The sequence below is a fragment of the Pan troglodytes genome, chromosome 3, assembly GCF_028858775.2.
Source record: "Pan troglodytes isolate AG18354 chromosome 3, NHGRI_mPanTro3-v2.0_pri, whole genome shotgun sequence".
NCBI lineage: Eukaryota > Metazoa > Chordata > Mammalia > Primates > Hominidae > Pan > Pan troglodytes.
The window spans coordinates 175,792,713-175,809,705 of NC_072401.2; the positions used below are offsets into that span (position 1 = coordinate 175,792,713).

The following is a 16,993-nucleotide window of genomic DNA, read 5'->3' on the forward strand; positions in this document are numbered from 1 at the left end:
ATTAATATTTATTGATTTAAACCCCCCTTTTGAAAACTACATTTGTATTGCTGTTACACACAATTTTCAAGCCAACTTGATATTTTACAAAGAAAATTAGAGTGGTTGTTTCAATTTAGAATGCAGAAGGTCAGAATAGGAAGACAAGAAATAATATAGATACTTATATCAAGTTTTTATTACTTTTCCTCCAAACTTTTGTTTCTCCTCACTATTTATTTATCAGCATAATTTTTAACCAAAATCCACTTCCTGGAAAAATAAACTGATGTGCTGAAGTTAATAGAAAGATATGTTCAAAAGAAATAGCCAAATAAAGATAACTACCTTTTCAGTTCTTATCATACTTTCAAGACAGCTATTTCATATTCACCACTCCTAAAACATAGTTATTCCCCAACTCCAGATCTTTGCCCACATTACTTTTTTCTTTCAAAAATTGCTGTTCTCTTTCCGACAGTTAAGACCTACACCTCAAAGATGGTCTAACTATAGCATTTCTTCCATAATTTTTAAAAAATTATTCCTCCCCCACCCACTCTGCCATAACTACAATGCTGCTATAGTAGTCACTGGCTAGCAATTCCCAAAACACTACTGCCTTTCTCCCTGGATGCGGCAAGATTACAGTCCCCGGCTTTCTTTTTTAGTAAGGTATGGCCATGTGAAAGTAGACTGACCAATGGGCTGTCCGCAGAAGTAGTTATACCCTCTGTATGGGTATTTCCTTTCACTGTGCTGGCTGCATTTGATTGGCAGTATGATCGTGGCGGAAGTCCGTGCTGGAGGTGGTAGTTCTGGGGTTCCTGATGGCTCCATGCGGTAGATCCTGCCCTCCTGTTCACCCCCAACCCCAAACCCAGCCCTCCGTCCTATTGAACTTTACATAGCATAAAATATTATACTGTGTTTATCCACTGAGATTTCTCAGTTCCTCAGCAGCTGACAATATCTTAACTAATGTAAGTAAAATTATGATCTCTCAGTTGACAGAATATACATAATATTTTGTGTTTTTCTTGTCACTGCCTATATTCTCCTTATTTGTTAATGATACCTCTTCTGACAAGTTCCTTAAAGTCAGGAACTCCTCTTTTTTTTTCAGCTTTTATTCCTTACAGCCTCTGGTAATAAGTAGATGCCTAATGAATTGCTCTTTATCTGTCAATCTGAGTTTATTATGCTACCCAAAACTAACAGTCTGTTGGTTCATTCATTTATTATTTTATTCATTTATTTATCCAAAATATCTGTTGCATCTTTGCCATTTGTCAGTGCATTAGACACCTTTGGGATATCTTCCCAGCTCACATTAACTCCCCATTCGTAAGGGGTGACCTTCGACTATAGTCTCAGTGCCTAAGCTTGTGGCTGACTTGACCAGAGTACATTATCTCACTCAAGCTGGGCCAGTTAGATCCGGTCCCCAGGCAAGTTGCTAGGAAATAGCTAGTTCATCCTAGCTCATGACTGAAATTGTACTCTATCTACTTGAAAGCACTGGCAGCTATGTAATGCCACATTGACCTGAGAAGCCCAAAAAAGTATAGAGCAAAGAAGAAAAATAAAATAAGCACCCCCAAAACGTAAAACCCTGAAGCCTCTCCATGGCCTGTCTGCAATTATCTCCTTAGACCAGCCTGGATTCTACCACTGTGCTCTATAGCTTAACTATACATTACCTGTTTTGTATAAGCTATGTCAGGATGGCTCCTGTTACTTGCAACTAATAAAATTTTAATTAATAAAACAAGACATTTTGCTTTTCCCAGGGATACAATGATGAACAAGAGATATATAGCTCTTACTCTTATGGTAAAACCAGTAGGTGGCAATTCAGTAACTTTGCAAGGGAAAAAAATGAACTTATTTTTCAACCCTCTCAGATGCTGATTTTCCTTCCTTTTGAAGAAAAAAGATTTGGGGGTGATTTTCACTTGTGCTACACATGAAACAAGAGTTTTATTATTCATGATAATATCACTTTCTCCTCTCCTAATGTTTTTTCTCTTGTTATTTTGCGATTCCAAAGTGTAACAAAAATTGTAAATTTAAACATCGGAAAAAGAAGTCAAATACATCTGTGTTGAAAAGAGAAAGGTGGGAAACTTTGAATTGGGGTGATGGTAATGGCGATGTGACAAAGTGGAAAGATATAAAACATTAGTGAGATGAAAGACGCGGAGCTTAGGAACTAACTACACACAAGAACAACAGAGGGGAGAACCAAGATGGCTGTGTTTCAAGCATGAGTCACTAGGAAAATGGCGCAAGACCAGGATGCTGGTTAAAGGAAAAAAAATGACACATGGCATATTGCTGCATTTCAGAAAGTCTCCATTCCCAGGGTACATCAAGATATTTTGGAGATCTTTGAAAAGATACAATTGCCCCTCCTTCAGCCCCAGAGATGATGAATCCATTGGTCAGGAGTGATTCTGTGTATTAGTGTTTTTAAAAGCGCATGTTGATGGGATTGAGAACAAAATTCATTTGAAGTGTCTGGCTCTTCCACAAAAGTATTTGCTTGTTTACTTTCTAAAAGATGTTTCTTAGTAGACTCTGGGGACTTCAAAAGTGTGGAGGGAGGAAGAGGGCAAGGGTTGCAAAACTTCCTTTGGGTACTATGTTCACTATTTGGGTGATGGGTTCAATGTCAGAAACCTGCATGTGTAGCCCCTGAATCTAAAATTTTAAAAGAAAAATAAATCAATTTAAAACACAAAAATGTTTTTTTTATTTAAAATAGTAAAACACTGTACAGAAAACTTGAAAACCATGCCACTTAGTAATATGGAGTTGAAAATTAAGGCAGAAGATAAGAGGAGGAATGAAAAAATGAAAACAAAGCAAAATACCTATTAAGTAATACAGAGGATGGAAAGGAAAGGGTATATTCTGTAAGTCCTGCAGTTTCTTTTCCTTACCTCAGATACTGAAGCTTCTAACCATTCAGAAAATCCAGAAGACTCTGGGAAGTAGGTGAGGTTTGACTTCAATTCCTCTTCTTGCTGAATTCCCAATCTTTCCGTGCCTCTCACACCACACTCAGTAATTGCCTGTTGCTTTTACTTACACAGACACTCCTAATCACTGACTTCAGCTTTTCTCTTCATTGCTTTCTGGGATGGAAAAGAAGGAATAGTTAGCTAGGGAATTATCCAAAGCATTGTTAATAATTACCTACAAAACAATTCGCTTCTATAGCTACTGAATGAATGAATAAGTTGCTACATAAGAATCAACTACAATTCTTTCCTTTTTCTCCTCTTCAAAAGGAAAAAAGAGAAGAGGCATTATCTACTATTTATTAAACTGAACTTAAACAAGAGATGAAACCTAACTCAGCTTCTCCTCCCTTACAGAATAGGTAAAACAGATATGAATCAGTGAAGCAGAAATCATGTAATAGAAAAAGTGGAATATAATGAATTTGGATTTGATGATGTTTTACAAGCAGATATCGCAAGTCAAATTTCACAGCAGTAAAAACAACAGAAGTCCACAAAGGATAGATGAAAACATGTCTCTCTCCTGTCTCTCTCCAATCTCTGTGTGTGTGTGTGCGCGCGCGCGCGCGTGTGTGTGTGAGAGAGAGTGTGCGCGGGCGTGTGCGTGTGCGAGCGCGTGTGTGTGTGCGCGTGCGTGCGTGTGCGTGCGTGCGTGTGTGTGTGTGGTGTAGGGAGAGGGATAGATTCCTTTTCAAAAAGTGTCCAGAGGGGGAAAAAAATGCATCATGCCACCTAGTGGCGGAAATTAAGTTGATTCCTTTTAACTCGACAAAGCGACTTTGCCTTTCTTTAGAAAATCAGATGAATTCATTAACATAGTGGAATCTTGATTTGGCAAACTACACAGTAGTTAAAATGTAAATACCAGGTCTATGTTTTAATTTTTCATCCACCAATGGCATTAAGAAATATGATGAACTTTAAAGAGCCCTGAAGTCAGAAGCAGGATATCTTTCCTTCTCTTTCGACCAGGTCACTTAACCACCCTGGAGCTCAGTTTCCTCCATAAAGGGCCAGAATAGATGAACTCTTAGCTCTTCAATTCCATGTTTCAAAGTATGCAATAGACCACATAATCAGGGTACTCTTATCTAATGCAGTTCCTTGTGACAAAGTCAGGCCACCATCTTCACTGATTAAAAGCCGGATGACACAACATGCCTTCTACACTTTCAGGCTCATTCCAGTCACATTTTACAGAGTCCGTGCTTCATTGCAAGCCTTTCTTTATTACTGCTTTGCATTATTGGATGTCTGCTGCTGAGAGTCCCTAGATTACAATTCTTAACTTCTGTGAACTGCAGTGGTGCATATTTGTGATGTATTTTTCTAACTTACGTGAATGTCCACAAATTCCCCTTTGAAATCAAGTAAAGTATTCCTCCAAGAGAAAAAGAAATAGTTTGGAATTATGTAGTAATATTTTTCAGACATTGTGAAGTATAATTGCCCCTTTCTCCCACTCTCACTAATAATATACATCCATAATGATATACATCTGTGAATCAGATTTAGAAAGGGCATTAAAAGCAACAATTAATCTGGGCTATCCAGAATACATAATCTCCTACTAACTAATCTGTCCTTGTAACTTAGCGACTAAAGTGTGAACATTTTGTTTTAATTCAAAAAGAAATAAAATTTTCTTAAAATATAAGATTTTCTTTTTTATTTATTTTATTTTATGTATTTATTTATTTACTTTTTGAGATGGAGTCTTACACTGTTGCCTAGGCTGGAGTGCAATGGTGCAGTCTTGGCTCACTGCCACCTCTGCCTCCTGGCTTCAAGTGATTCCCCTGCCTCAGCCTCCCGAGTGGCTGGAATTACAGGTGCCCACCACCACGCCCGGCTAATTTTTTGTATTTTTAGTGGAGACTGGGTTTCACCATGTTGGCCAGGCTGGTCTCGAACTCCTGACCTCGTGATCCACCCACCTTGGCCTCCAAAAGTGCTGGGATTACAGGTGTAAGCCACCGTGCCCAGCCATAATATTTTCATTATTCCAAATGTGATGGAAAACCCATAACACTTAGCTGATGCAATTGTTTAAAAAGTATCAGATACATAGATGAAAAGTCTTTTTAGTCAGATATTTGACTTTCTCTGCAGCAAAGCCTTGCCCCTCACCCTCAGCCCCAGCCAGCTGAGGGAAGAGTAATTAGCTCTCCAAAGAGAATAAGTGGTTAATGCAAGAACATGTTTATTTGCTCTAAGAAGACTGTCTTAAGGTTATATTCTCTACCCAGATTGCATCTTCACTGTTGACAACACAGTGTGTCACAGATGAAATTATGCTTGGGGTAAAATTAGTATTTCCTTCTCCAAACTGGAGATTAGAAAATAAATGGGTCAAGCATAGGAATGGGATAGTACACACATTAGCATTCTATGAACACACAGAGGGACTGGCAATTAGATTCATGGTAAATATTGCTGACATTCCCCTGATGCAAATTCACAAATATAAGAGAGAGAATTTTCTAGAACATGCTTATCAATGTATTTGTTTCTTTGTTCAACTCCCTCCTTAACATTGTCCAGACATCCTTTAAGCCTCCAACCTCCCCCAAAGACATGCATACAAACATATCCAAACACTTCATTTTTTCACGCAGTACCTTATAACACCTCTATTTAAGCCTTTAAATGATATGTTTACTTGTCTTTCTATCTCACTAGACTGTTAATTACAGCAGGCAGGGACCTTTTCTTTGTTAAACTTAGGACTTACTGCTATGACTAGCATATAGTAGGCACTTTAACACCCTTGATTGAACTGAATGTACTGTGTTAATTTAAACAGTGCATTATTAATACTGGGACCAGATGAGTCTATCTTCCTCCTATGTCTCATTGCTAAGGAGCTGTGGATTCTCAATAGTAGAGTGTCACAAAGGGAGCAGCCTCTACTTCATTTGGAACTATTACAAAACATTGCTTTCCTCATGCTTTTTTTAGAGTATGGACAACAAAGTTCCTTTCATACTGTTATGAAACACTTCTGATAGCTGGGCAACAGCTAGGAAGTCTCTTCAGTGAGGCCAGAGGCAAGAATCAGAGGATGTTATTCCCTTCATTTCCAGCGTATTATGTGGCAGGACAAAATTTTAAATTTCCTTCAAACACTTCATTCCTTCCCTTCTTCACCCATAGTAAGGAAGAACTTTTAGCATAATGACACACTGAAGTTAAACAATTAGACATGGTAAAATTTAGAGAAAGATGTTTGTTTCATTGTCATTGATATTTTTACTGTTCGAATAGTTCACTCTGGAAAAATCTCCAAAGACAACCTGAGCTTGTTCCTAGGATGAATTTATCTATTCCTATAAATGGAGCCAAGAATAAAAGTCTCAGAGCCTTTGACCTTAGCATGTTACTAAACAGAAGCCAGGACCTTGGAGCAAGGGATGGAGTAGGCAGATGGGTAGAAAAACAGGAGAATGGCCCCTTGACTTCTGTTTGAAGTGAACTCTCTGAACTAAAAGGTGCTGTGATGGAAAAACACTTGGCAGCACTTTCCAAATTCTATGCATCTTTATAATAAGCAAACATTAAGATTATTTTCCAGTAAAATCATCTTTCTGATAATGGTCTATATCCACATATCCTTCCAGATGTTGGAGGAAATAATGAAGTGATTACAGTCACTGGATTTCTAGACAAAGCTGAATGAACAGCAATCTTGGGGGGTGGTGTTTATTAAGGCATCAGCAAGTTTAATACGGAAGGAAGGGAGCCATTTCACACTTTTCTATCCAACTAGTAGCTAGCTTGTCTGACATTAGGTTGCTTGTGGATGCATTGCTTTGTCAAATATTTTTAGAACTTTAAAGGAAAGAGCACTTGTTGATTCCTCAATTGGATTGTCCACAGCTTGAAGACAAGCTGAAGACATGGTGATATTTATTGTTTCCTTCTATCTCCTCTGCAATCTTAACCTTCCACTGTCATCCACAAATAGTATTTCTCCCCAAAACAAATTGTATATGTGGATAAACTCTTGAGTTTGTTGTGCACAGAATGATGCTAATACTGGAAGGAGTTTAAAGAGTGCAGCAGGGTGGGAGAAAATATAACTGTCATGATGAAATGTGGAGGTAATTAAGGCAAGTGTAAAGAATTAAAATTTTGTGCCTGATGATTTTTAAATAATAATAATAGTCACTGTTTACCGAGCATTGATTAGGTGCAAATTACCATGCTAGATCATTTTCATATGTCACCTAATTTCATTCTCACAAACACCCTGTAATATTGAATATTACTAGCCTGGACTGGAGGGACTGACTTGCCCAAGGTCACTCTGTATGTAAGTGGCAGAGCTGGTACTCAAACCTGGATCTGTCAGACCCCAAGTTCCTGATTTCAGCTTCTACAAAGAAAAACATTTTCTGTGCTTCACCAGGAGTGTGTTTTGGTTGTTTGTTTGTTAGTATGTGTATCTATTTATGTGAGAGGGATTGTAGTTTTACTCAAGATAACTTAAGAAATGTGGCAATAGAGATAGATACGATATTCCAGACAATGTAAAGAATGTCATGGTAAGGTCCCAACAAAATATTTTTAAATCAAGGGTATATTTTGCCATATTTTTTACTATAGGACCAAGATTCATTTTATCTGGGGATCCAAATATTCAATGGCTCTATTTGTATGTCTCACAAACCTGGAGCTTGAGGAGTCCAAAACAAAGCACTAATTTTCTTCATCCCATCCATGTCCCCTTCCTCCCCCTCTTATTCTTAATCTTGGTTGGGGGAACAAAAATGAAGCCTCCAAGACAGAAGCTTGAGAATGTTATTTAACTCCTGACTATGATGGACTCCTCACCAATCTGACTTTTCTGCCTCCTATTTCTCCATCCCCTCCTTCTCAGCTCCTTTTTAGGAGTTTCCTTCTGCATGCATCTCTTCCTTGCTAGTGTTCCTGCACTCAGCTTTCTTCTCACTTGTCTCTCTCTTCTCTCCTTATGTAAGTCCACTGATGCTTAATGCTTTGCATACCATCTTAACATGCTAATAAATCCTAAATCTGTGTCTCCATCCTAGAATTTTCTCTTTCTCTCTCTATCTTCAACAGATACCCAAAAATTAAGATCTCTAAAGCAAAATTTTGTTATTTCCCTCCTCAGAATCTGCACTTCCTCCAATATTTAAATGGCATTACCATTCATAAAATTGAACAAGCCAGAAACATAGTGGCATATTTATCTCTCCTCTTTACTCTTCCCATCCCTGCCTAAACACCAAACCCTTCACAAGTCCTGCTTACTCATCTCCTAAACATTTCCTGAGTCTTTCCACTTAATACCATCCCCTTTGCCACAGTTTCCTAGTTCAACGCCCCCATCCCCAAAATTCTTTCACACATGTTATTGCCCAGCACCTTAGATGGTCCTCTTGCCTCCAGGCTTGAAAGGAATAGATCCTTTCAATCTATTCTCTATTTGGGGTAGAGTTGCTGGAGCATGCAGAGAGTATACTAAGGAAGAGAACAGGCAGGTAACTGACTCTACTATCTCATTCTAATACACTATATCTTACAGTTAGAAGAAACATTAAAAGCCATTTAAGCCAACCATTGCATTTTAGATAATGAAATCAAGGCTGATGATATGCATAACATCTCTTTTCTAAGTCAGTACTACTCCTTTACAATTTACGCTCTTACATTCTGTTGAGTTTCACATGTTCCAGTCAAATGAATCATGTCCTTTTCTGACCAGATATTAAAATGAATCCTTCGTAGTCAGAAACGTTTTGAAGGCAAATAAACTGAGTAGAAAACTGGGAGCATAAGCCCCTCTGACAATAGATCAGAGGGTACTTACTTCTCCCACTGTATTTTTTCACATACAGTCAATTCTGAAGCCAGTGGACGTAGTTGATTGCACTTAGAGGGATCCTCACTTTTTTTGTCTTGTGCATTTTGCTGTGTTACATGTGACTATATGAATATAAATTTAAATTAATGAAATGAAATGAAAAATTTAGTTCCTCATTCACTCAAGCCATATTTCAAGTGCTTAGTAGCCACCTGTGGCTCATGGCTACTGTACTGGGCAGCAAAGATGAAGAACATTTTCATCACCGCACACAGCTACATTGGGCAACACTCATCTAGTGCTCTGTAAAACTGACCACAATACCTCCTGGCCTAGATTCAGGTAGGAAAAAAAACAGCCTTGAACGGAGTGATTAAGAGAAGGAATAGAAACTTTGGACACCTTAGCCATACAATACCCTTTTTAAGAAATGCTACTCCTCCAAATCATGACATCATGAAAAATTGTTTTCTGAATGAAACAAAGTATAAGCATCTATGGTTGGTATGGTTGAAGATAATCAACGATTTTCATTGAGAGAAAATCAAGATCCCAAACATGAAAAAATAGACACATCTTTCCCTTTCAGTGCCTGTTAAGAATCCAATGATCAAAAGTAATTGCTCATTAATTTTACAATCAGAGGTAGTGAGAAGGGTCGAAAAGTCACCAGGGCCTGATAGAACTGTAAAAATGAGTTTTGCAGAGACATGCCAAGAAATATTTGAAATCACTGAAAAGAATGGAGCTTCACTGAGCTGCCGAGTCCTCCAAATAATGAAAAACAGCACAATAGGCCATCAATTTCAACAGCACCTAAATGAGTCACATATTATGGCTGATATATATCAGATGTATTTTTATTTTATTTTTATATAATGTCATCTTTTAATAAAATGTTTTATTTTAAACTTTCATTTAATTAAATAAATTCAGGTAAGCTTTATTAAGAAAAAGATGGCATCAAACCATGTATTCATAACTTTTGGGCTAGTAAATAAATATGGTGTCCATATGTGAGTTGAACTATGAAATTGCCACAATTTAACTATTTTTGCCTTACAAAAACAGCAATTTCATATGATTCAACTACCTGATTTAGAAAAGCTATTTTTAATCTTTGAATAAATAAAATGGAGTGTATATTAGACTGAAGAACAAATATCATTTTGCCCCAGTATTTTAAATGGAAAAGAACCTTTAAATTTTCCATTTTAACCTTTAGTCTTTATGATTCTCTGAAACGATATAAAAGAATGTTACAAAGGCAACACTATCTACCCCCTAAATCTGCTGTTGCTTGTCAAATTTCAATTAGTGAAGGGAAAAGCATGCATTATAGCTGTAATATGTTGCCTTGAAGTTTAATTTTCATAGTTCTGTTTTTCCAGTTTGCAGTACTGATGGTTCACCTTCCTTAGAAGAATAGGTATAAGGCAAGTAGCCTCAAGCAGTGTGTAACAAGCTACTTTATATCATGCTCATTTAAAATCAATGCTTCCTCACCACTTTTTAAGTTGATCAGCAAGGAGACATCAGGGATGTTGGCTTTGGGTCTGTGGGGGACTGACGTAGATTAGTATATGGAGTCACTGCACCCCTGAGCCCAGTTTGTGACCTGAAATATGGTCGTGAATTTAAGCTGATGACCAGGAGTTGTAACCATTTGGATTCATGCCTCACAGAAAGCATTAGCCCTTCACCTGAACTTGCAACTAAGGAAATAACCTTATTGGAAGACCCATGGCAATTGGGGCTGTTCTGGTTCCATCAGGAGCAGAGAGATCAGAGAGCCAGCACAGTCCACTCTCACCCCCAGCCTCTACAGTTCCATTCCCAAACCTCAGAGAACACGCTGCCCTGCTGGCAGCACCCCTTCCACTTTCCTGTAACCCACACCTCCTGCTGGAGACACTCAGCTGCTGCTGATCTCTGAGGAGCCCCACAACTGCGGAGGTGATCCTTTCTACCAAGAAAGGTGTTTCAGTGCCTAGGGCCACTGGCCTGCCCCCATCAAAATCTGTACTGTCAGCGAAGAGGAAATTGAAAAAGCTTTACACCACCGGGCCCTAGCCTCATAACCTAGCATCCTTTTCATGGAACATCAGATTAAGAAATGAGCATCTCACCTTCTGAAGATGAGTTTCTACAGGGAGCGGCAGAATGCTGGCAATGTGGGGAGTTGGGAGCCACACCCGGCTCTCATGAAATTTTCCTACAAGAAACTTAGAACTGTCAAATGTAACAATATCCAAAAGTATTTCAAATTGGTTATTTTATCTGCCCAAACTATTTAATTTTAATCAAAATCTTAACAAAGTTTTGAAGCTGAAATAATGATCACAAATTGTTTGGGATCATGTGTGGATCATGGGGAACATACTGTTTCTTGTTTCTTCTTTTATTTATTTATTTTTTTTGGAGATGGAGTCTCACTCTGTCGCCCAGGCTGGAGAGCAGTGGTGCCATCTCGGCTCACCACAAACTCCGCCTCCTGGGTTCAAGTGATTTTCCTGCCTCAGCCCCCGGAGTGTCTGGAACTACAGGCGTGTGCCATCACGCCCAGCTAGTTTTTATATTTTTAGTAGAGATGGGGTTTCACCATGCTGGCTAGGCTTGTTTCGAACTCCTGACCTCGTGATCCGCCTGCCTCGGCCTCCCAAAGCGCTGGGATTACAGCCATGAGCCACTGCGCCCAGCCCACTGTTTCTTCTTTAACCAAGTTCTATGGTAGTCATATACAATGCTTTGTATTTTACATTCACACCATCTGTATTAAAGGAAAATATTCAGATAATAAGCATTAATTAAGAAAAACTGCTTCCATTGGCCAAAATTGGGACAACATGGGCATCAAAAAAGTAAATGAAATCAATTAATACACATTGAATACATATACGTTTTAAAAGTTTATGTTTCTGTAATACTGCAAATAAATGAAAAACCAAACAACTCAAAACAACCTGTAGGCAGCATAGGAAATAACTACAGCACCAAATCTTCACTGTTAAAATATGAAAATCAAGATTTAAGCTGACTTAAATGTATAAATTACCTTTGCACCGTTCTTGTATGAATTGTATTTCCAGCCATTTTTCAGACAGGTAAATTTGATTATGGACTGCATATTAAAAGATACGATGTTACTCTTCATTTTATTTGGTTAGATTGTGCTTATACCCATATGCATTAGTATGGAGGGGTAAAGTGATATAATTACTGAGTTCTTTTTAAACGTCAACTAAAAAAAATAGATAAAACAAATGTAGCAAAATCTTAACTGCATAATCTGGAAAAGGTATTAAATGTGATTCATTGTTCTACTCTCTCTACTTTTGTCTTCAGTTGAAAATATTTCAAAATAAAAATTTTGTAAAAGAAATATTTGCTTTTTAAAGTTTCAGTTAACACCAGTATATTTGGGTCTAAAATATACCGTGCCAGGTAGATACCACTTCCTAAATGCTCTCAAATCTGCCCACTTCTCTCCATTCCCACTAATGTCCTTGGACTTTTATCTCTTGCTTCAGCAAATGAAATACCCTCCTTTTAATTGTCCTTCCTTACTCAAAGCCCATCATCCATGTGGTGTGCCTTTGGCCCTAGCCAGGCACCAACCAAAGGTGCTGAAGCAGCAATCGGGAAACAGTCCTATAAGACAGGTCACACGATTAAGAGAGGAAAGACCAGATAAATGAGAAAATATGCAGAATTCAAGAGGTTCTAATGATGTAGGGCTTTTGGGGTTCACTAGATGCCAAGTCTAGGGGAGTATGGGCCATTTTCATGTATCATGGCCTCTTTTCTGGTGTATACTCTTCTCATTCATCAAATATTAGGTGCTTATAGGAGTCTACCATCAACCTCTGGTTCCCATCATGGGTTTTGAGGGATGTGAGCGAGATCTTCATTCTGTGCAGCTGGAGAGTATAATGTCTCTGCAAGGATGCATCAACCACAGCCATCCCATCGTGGGCTAGCAGTGCCATGAGCTACCACCTCGAATGGCCATTTGAATGGTTTGTCCCTGCTTTCATGTGATTCTCAGTCTAGGAAGATTTTCTTAATTAATAAGTGTATTTTTCTAATTTTTCTTCAAATAAAATATAAGGTTTCAAAAAGTGTGAATCTGGGGGCAATTTCTGAAGCAGACAGTAGGATAATGTTTAGAAGTTAAGGTGGCATGGAAAGTTGCTTTCTTCCAGGTAGGGGGAATAAAATGCACACAGGTGGGACAGCATGAGGTCCAAGAGAACTGCATATAGATCTGTGGGTCTATCAGGTGGGGGTATATTGATTATCTCACATAAGCCCTTATGGGCACTAAGCTCATTCAACGGATACAAAGATGAACAAATTACGTTATTCATACACTAATGAGCCAGAAACATATTGAAAACGTATATGTGGCCGGGTGTGGTGGCTCAAGTCTGTAATCCCAGAACTTTGGGAGGCTGAGGCAGGCAGATCACGAGGTCAGGAGTTCAAGACTAGCCTGACCAACATGGTGAAACCCCGTCTCTACTAAAAATACAAAAATTAGCCAGACATGGTGGTGCGCGCCTGTAATCCCAGCTACTCAGGAGGCTGAGGCAGGAGAATCTCTTGAACCCAGGAGGTGGAAGTTGCAGTGAGCTGAGATGGCGCCACTGCCCTCCAGCCTGGGCGACAGAGTGAGACTCCATCTCAAATGAAAAGAAAATGTACCATGTGCCAGACACTGCAATAGATGCTGAATAAGACATGGTTCTACTTCTCTGACTTACTATTGGGAAATTTTGGTGCTTTGTTCATTAGGCTGCTGCTTGGGGAACAGGAGGTCCATGCTCAGGTTTATGACCTCATATCAGTGTTGACAAGAAGTTAACTTTCGTAATTTTTTTCAACATATTTTTCGGTGCTTAAAAAATTGAATATAAGAGCTGTTCCAAAAATAATTACTGGATTAGAAAAGTTAAAAAGCATATGTGTGATGGAAGAGTATGTTTTTAATATATATGAACTTTGTATGAGAGGAAACTGGTACATATTAGAAAATGAGATAATATGGTAGCTTAACAAGAAAAGACTGGCTAGGGCGCAGTGGCTCACGCCTGTAATCTCAGGACTTTGGGAGGCTGACGTGGGCGGATCACCTGAAGTCAGGAGTTCAAGACCAGCCTGACCACATGGTGAAACCCTGTCTCTACTGAAAATACAAAAAAAAATTAGCCAGGCATGGTGTTGCGCGCCTGTAATTCCAGCTGCTCAGGAGGCTGAGGCAGGAGAATACTTAACCCAGGAGGCGGAAGCTGCAGAGAGCCGAGATTGCACCATTGCCCTCCAGCCTGGGCAAAAAGAGTGAAACTCTGTCTCAAAAAAAAAAAAAGGACTGGCTAAAATTAAAACCTCATAAGGTACTAAATGTAAGTCATTTCTATCATTTAAATTTGCATTTGAACCCAAGGTGTGAGTGACCTGAGGATAATTTTTTATTATAGAATTCTACCACCTCAACTACAACTGAACCCGAATTTCACTTGCAATGCATTTGTCTTTCTCCTTATTGATTCTCAAATCACAGTTAAAACTGCTAATTTAGGATCTAAGGTCAGGAACTGGATGGATTGAAGGAGTATTGCAGTGAACGTGAACAATGACTACTAAATGTTCATATAGAAGGGGGTTAAAGAGTAGTAAAATAAATTCTTGTAGGTTGGAGCCAAAAAATAAAAGCTCATACACATTTGTTTGATCTTAATGTCACTAAATTTGGAGTATGTTTCCTTTAAATAAATGTAGGACACTAATCTCTTTAAATTTCAAAGGGGAAACTTTCAGATGTGCTATTAGTAAATGTGCTATTATAGTAAAACTCCAAATAAATGGTGGGTGGAAATCAAGCTGTTAGTGTAAAAGCAAGACATCTTTTTGGCTTTTGGCACTGGAATATTGCCTTTGGTTGATACAGCACAAAAACTAGAAAAATGTTGCAAAAAAAATGTTTTAAAATACTTCCAGGAATAGACAGCTAGAATGGGTGGGCCATACTTCTATCTTAATGGCCTGTACATCAAAAAGTTTTTAACTCAATTTATTGGAAATGATTTTTTCCACTGGAAATCATCTTCACTAGAATCCAAATAGAAAATCCCATTTCCAATATTTGCTTTACAGTCATTAACATGTTTGTGTTGTTTAAAGTGACGTCTGCTCCACTTCTTACAATTGTGATTGTTTCTACCAAACAACTTCAAGATAACTTTAAAAAAATTATTTACTAAAACAGAAGGAAAGTAATGCAAGTCCTCAAATTATAAGAATCACTGATGGTGAAATGTCTCTATTTTAAAATTTAATAATTAGAATGCTATATTTATTTAGTGGATATAATGAAAACACAACATTTTAAGTCTGTTCTTTAGGTATCATCTTACTAACTCAGTGTTACCTTAAGAAGTAACTACTTACCTTAGCCACAAAAACTTTTTTAAGCTTACATAGGTTGCATGAGGCATCAAATAACTGACACTTTATACTTTAAAAGTCAATCCAATCAAAGAAGAGAATCCAAACCAATTGTTTTACAGTGGGAAACCTGGTTGATTATAGACACTCTTCTGAGGCATACCTCCACAGCTCCATTTCGACAGCAACAGAAAAAGCTTAGCAATAATCCAAACATACATGCAACTTATGCCAATTATTTGTTATTTTCCTGTTTTGGATACAATTTTTACATGAATATATAACATATAATTTATTCGTGTATAAAATTTTCCTACCAGTAATCAAACTAAGAAAAAAAAACATAAAATAATTGAAGATCATTGAGAAAGTCACATTTCAGGATACCAAATAATGGAAATCATAAAAAAGATCAAGGTTATTTCAGTTATTGAGGCAATATGACAAAGTTATATTTGGTTAAATAATATACACTCTATTATGACAAGTAAAATAATCAGTTTAAGTCTAAAAGTCAACAGTACAGACACTCTTTTGTGCTTCTACTAATGACAATTTTAAAAGAATTAATAATATAATTTACTTGGAATTTTGTGGATCTTTAATGTTTAGTAATGAATGTCTCTTTGTTACTTCAATTAGTAACTCCCCCAAATTGCAAATGATCCAAACAATTATTTGTACATTTTTCCAAAGAGATTTTTCCCAAATGTTTCAACCATGAGGAAGAAAAAAATATATATATATAATAAAAGGAGAGCTTTGTGTAAGTAATAAATGGTGAATATATTCTATATTAGTGTTTATTGAAAATCAGATATTACCAAACAAAATGTTGAAAATGTATTTATGTACAAATCCTCTTTGTTTGTTTTTTAACATTCAAAGATCCCACTATGACTTTAATTCTAGGATTATACTTTTGGATTTTTTTGTTATTTATTTTAAGAAACAGCTCGTATCTTTAAAGCTCTGGAATGGTGTAAATCATTACAGTGGTTTCACATTTTCATGGGATCAAGGAAACAACAGTAAGCTCATAAAACAGATACCACTAATTATGCAGAGAAGAAGCCATAAAGTCACTGGGAGAAGCATGTTTTATATTCATGAACACATCATTAAAAGTTTAAGACATGCTATCAAATTCTACATTTTAATACTATGCCCAACAGCATTAAACCCTCCCAACAAGAAAATCAGATTGTTTAATGATCCTTTTTGTGTCACACTGGTTTTATATGTCTGCAGTTGAAGCAGATGTGGAATTTGTATTGCTGAACTTTTTTTTTAAATCATTGGATAGTTAAAAAATCATTTATCCTTTATATCTAGTTAAAACAAAGAAGGTCTGAATCATCTTCCAATCTATATCTCTTAAATAAAATGTATTTGTTGAGGTAATAAGCCTCAATTCCATATTGCATGTATTTTTTAAATAATAATTTGGGTTTTCTTTAGAACATGTAAAAATGTAAAAGGGGTTAATAAGGATAAAATAGCTTCCATTTTAAATTAATTTTTAAAATGCTAAATAAAACAGAAATCAAATGAAATCAAATTTTATGAGGCCATATGAAAACACAAAAGTATGTGATATCATTAAGAGAAATCCAAGAATCATACAAAATGTTAATAATATCACAGACAGCAATTTTAAGAGCTGTTCATAGAACATCACATTTGCCACCAGTGCCGCACAGAT

General features: G+C 37.2%; 1 long non-coding RNA gene across 1 annotated transcript in view; it reads right to left on the minus strand.

Annotated features, from left to right (window-relative positions):
• The window catches only part of LOC107974482 (uncharacterized), a 56,964-nt gene that overhangs the window by 19,496 nt on the left and 20,475 nt on the right, over positions 1-16,993 (minus strand). The window contains exon 2 of the long non-coding RNA XR_001717289.3: positions 2,928-3,122. This is a non-coding gene — a long non-coding RNA (uncharacterized LOC107974482). The remainder of the gene's footprint in view (positions 1-2,927; positions 3,123-16,993) is intronic.